At 37.6% G+C, this 4,399-nt stretch overlaps 1 long non-coding RNA gene across 1 annotated transcript in view; it reads right to left on the reverse strand.

Annotated features, from left to right (window-relative positions):
• Nucleotides 1-4,399, reverse strand: part of LOC138029106 (uncharacterized) — a 15,499-nt gene extending 11,100 nt beyond the window's left edge. The window contains exons 1-3 of the long non-coding RNA XR_011127811.1: nt 4,161-4,399; nt 2,211-2,301; nt 232-328 (exon numbers count right to left, since the gene is read on the reverse strand). This is a non-coding gene — a long non-coding RNA (uncharacterized lncRNA). The remainder of the gene's footprint in view (nt 1-231; nt 329-2,210; nt 2,302-4,160) is intronic.

Below are 4,399 nucleotides of genomic sequence, written 5' to 3' on the forward strand. Positions count from 1 at the left end.
ACAGAGAATATTAGAATATTACATATTCCTTGTTAAGTCAGTCGCATCATATTTGGGTTCCACTCGAATTATGCGGAATACTCTGTTGACTGATCGACTGGTTTTCAAGGTCGGCTTCCCTTTGAAACGACAAATTCTCTTTATTTCTATTGATATTGGTGAAAAGTGAATCATCGAAACGAAGTGAATTATGTGCTGACGAATCACATTCGTAACTCAAAAATCCCATACCTTGTTTCGCGTGCACCTTTCTGTTTTAAACCTTTTTCAAGGTAGAAATTTTCATCCGTACATCCAGCGATCTAGGAGGATTGGACAGGATCAGTTCCTGAGACACAAGGCAATTCAACATAAGATTATCTTACAGCATTGTTTGAGAATCGATTGTTTCAAGGAATAACTAAAGTAGCCTGCAAAGGACCGTGAACGCGTCTACGCTGTTATTGGAGTTTTTACCGCAAACAATGTTTTGTGATTCTTACCTAATATGATACGGATACAATACGTGCCTTATTGAGTTCAAACAGACTAAAAAGTCATTCTTCCAAAACTTAAAATTACTTCAATGGTTAACTCTGTTAATACACCCACAACTTTTAGTTTGGGAAAAGTCACGAGATCAATTATGAAAACAGGAAGTTGTAATTTTCTTTCCCAGTCGTCACGCCTTATGAGAAATACATTAAGCAACTAAAAAGTAGTCAATACTCTGTGGTAAACAGGCCAAAGTAGATTAAAGAGAAAAAGCAAACAGGCACTGCTTGATAACTAGATAATAATACCGGTCCGTGTAACAACGTTGGTATGTGATATTTAAAAAGAGAATTAATTCAGTTCGTAAGTCTCACGCAAAATTGCTCAAAAGGCTTCCATATGAATCACAGAGACGAGTCCTTACCAGCTTCAAGATTATCAGATTTCCTAGACCTTCATTCTAATTATCGTCTGAAGTCGTGCGGCATATTTAATCAAGCTATATCGCATGAAAGAGGTTTAAATCGATTGCCCTCTTTAAGCATTCAGCGAAAGCTCAATCACGTTCACTGATTCCTTCTAATTTCAAAATCAAGATACCGGTAAGTATTTGTTTTCACTTGGCTAAAAGTGACATCGATCACAAACCCTGACATTAAAGCAAGCAAGGAGGTCCGGCTTCGTGCTGAAATGATCCCACCATTAAAAGACCGATTCGGCTGACTCAATGTTGTACCCAACGGCAAATCTTTGTGTTTTGCATTTGCATGATAATGTATCGTTCACATTTAAATGATATGGACATACTTGGAACAAAACAGTTTATTCTCAAAGGGTTTGAATTGGGTTCAAAGCCGGATTGTTCTTCAGACCTTATTCGCTTGTAAATCTTGTTTTCCCAATTCAGATCATATGACGACACTCAGGAAATTTGTTCCTCCGTTTTGTTCATTAAAAAGAGTGCATGCAGACATATTCCTGCTTCCATACACCCTTTTTAATGAACAGGAAAACGCACCAAGTCTCCTGAGTAGTATCACATGATCTGTATTGGGAAAACAAAATGAACAAGCGAATAAGGACTATGGTCGGAATGATGAGTCACCTAGTAATCTTTTATGAGACAAAAACATTTTCTTACAAGAATCAATTTTGCAAAACATTTTTCAAGAAATATTAACGATTAAATTTAAACTATGATGACGTTTCGGTGCAACCTTATCAAATGTAAAGGAAAGAAGACAAAAGTTCAGAGTTCGTGTACGTATTAAAGTTACAAAAGTTTCAGTTGCGAATTAGAGGAATGAGTCCGGCTGCCTGCCCGACTACTTTTGCAATTTGTTACTTACTTGATTCTAAGAGTTGAATGATTGTGTATGTTTACAATAATACCATGAAGAGACACTGAATTGGCTACACTTACACTTCACCATGTTATCCTTATAATAAATCGATGCGAAAAGGGATAGTATTTACTAGAATATCCCTGCATCATCATTAAACTCACAGAGAATATTAGAATACCACATATTTCGTGTTAAGTCAGACACATCATATTTGGGTTCCACTCGAATTATGCGCACTACTCTGATGACTGCTCGACTGGTTTTCAAGGTCGGCTTCCCTTTGAAACGACAAATTATCTTTATTTCTATTGATATTGGTGAAAAGTGAATCATCGAAACGAAGTGAATTATGTGCTGACGAATCACATTCGTAACTCAAAAATCCCATACCTTGTTTCGCGTGCACCTTTCTGTTTTAAACCTTTTTCAAGGTAGAAATTTTCATCCGTACATCCAGCGATCTAGGAGGATTGGACAGGATCTGTTCTTGAGACAAAAAGGAATACAACATAAATTTTAAACGCAAAAGTCATTGAAATGTTTGCGGATGAACTGTGTGAAAGAATAAGTTAAATTGAACGAGAAGCCTGCAATTGCAAAGGACAAAAAGCATCTCCTCTGTTCTTTGGCGCTAAAACAGTAAACGATGCTTTGTAACTGTTACATGCATAATTCCATATGGATAGAATACATACATGAGTTTTGAGCATACTTGAAACCTAAACCTTTCCCAAACTTTAAGTCACTTCAATGATTGCCTACTCCGTTACCCCCACAATTAACTTATGGTCTGGGAAAAATCACGAGATAAATTAGGAAAACAGGAAGTTATAATTTTCTTCCCCAAGCGTAACGCGTTATGAGATGCATAACATGCTGCAGATAAACAGCAATCGAGCAGTTAGAGAAGCCAAAATCTGGTCCATTTTCTGTGGTATTAAGGGCAAGCGTGGATTAAAGAGTAAAATGCTTTCAGTAAACCACTTTCAGTCTGCGTTAGTCAAGGACAAGTCTTCAAAACGTTTTCATATGGATTATAGTATCCTCACCGTGCAGCATCTAAATTATCATAATTATAGTCTAAAATTGTGAAGCAAGCACTAAATCCAAGCACTAAGGCTAACATGAGCCCGCCATTATTAAAAATTTACTAAGTCATCTGGGAAGCTTTTTTATATCTGACCAAAAACACTTCTGTGCTCTAGGTTAACTGTAAGAAGTGACTCATCCAGTCCATTCAAACTCAGTTTCTGGAAAAAATCTTCCTAATGCCTGTAAAGAGAGCTTTTACTCTCTTACTGCTAAATTATGCGTTCCAGTTATCGAGTCGCTGAGAACCTCGAATGAAGAAAGATTCATTAAAGAAAAAAGGATTTCAATCAGCATGAAATTGAGTTCACACGTTTAGAGCAATCACTAATCGAAAGCAAACTCTAATTTCAACTCCACCACGCAAACATATTGCCGCATTAGCGATGATTAGCATAAAAATCTGAGAGACACCACCGTCCTGGAACGCGAAATTTTCTTGTCCGGTTGTCGTCCGCGTCTCAAAAACGCGCGTGCTTAAGCTCCCTAATATTGCCACGTGACGAAAAGTAGTCTGTTAAACTGTCGAGCAATGCTGGCTTGAGCGATGAAACCAACCTGCTTCGTTTGATTGTTTTGCAAGAGTTCAATAACACCTCTGAGATAACTTTGTTGTTTGTTCTTATGAACAGAACGATGCACTTTGTTGATTCTTTCAAACAATCTGGTATATTTTGTCAAAGCCGCTTCATTCTGGCCAAACGCGTTTACGTAAACGACGGGAGAAATCGAATGATTGCGACGCGCCTTCGGTATAAAGGCTTGACCGTGATTCGACAAACAGTCTAGATTAGCAAAATCGTGTGACAAACGTAAAATCCACTGTTAAATTGCAACGTATGAACAAAAACGGATGACAATGAAGAAGAAGACAAACCGACTTCGGAGAGACGCAAATGCCTTAGACTACTTATTCTTTCGGTTTCACTTCATTGAGCGCCTTTTAAAAATATGATTTCCATTGCGCAGTACTCAGTCTGCTTTATATAATGTTCTACGTCGACAAGAGGATCCTCCTCTTGTTTTTTTTTCCACACCCTACCATGTTTAGTGCTTCAACAATACTTCAAACTTCTCAGAATACACATTAATAGGTTATAAATAACAATAAACTGAACATCGTGAACACCAGTTCTATCATCAACATACCATGATTGGTAACTTTTTCTAATCATCGATCCAAGCGACATTTAGAGCGCGAGCTTTTGTTTACGCCTAATTCTTAAACTGTCCAGCAAATATCTTTCTTACCTTTTTTACAACTCTCACACCCGCAAGATTATTATGTGGATCAGTTTGCCAGAGACGCTTCGGTGCCCGAGGACACAAAGGGCTTGCTGTGGTGATAATCTTCTAAAAGCGAACATAAAAATGTAAGTACTAAATTATTCGTGGAATGGGACCTAGTAAAGTTAAGTGAATCTCACCCACCTGTTCGTAATACTAAGTTAACGATGTACTTCTTCTAATGAAACCGCATAAAAGATGTG

Source organism: Montipora capricornis, chromosome 13 (genome assembly GCF_036669925.1).
Source record: "Montipora capricornis isolate CH-2021 chromosome 13, ASM3666992v2, whole genome shotgun sequence".
NCBI lineage: Eukaryota > Metazoa > Cnidaria > Anthozoa > Scleractinia > Acroporidae > Montipora > Montipora capricornis.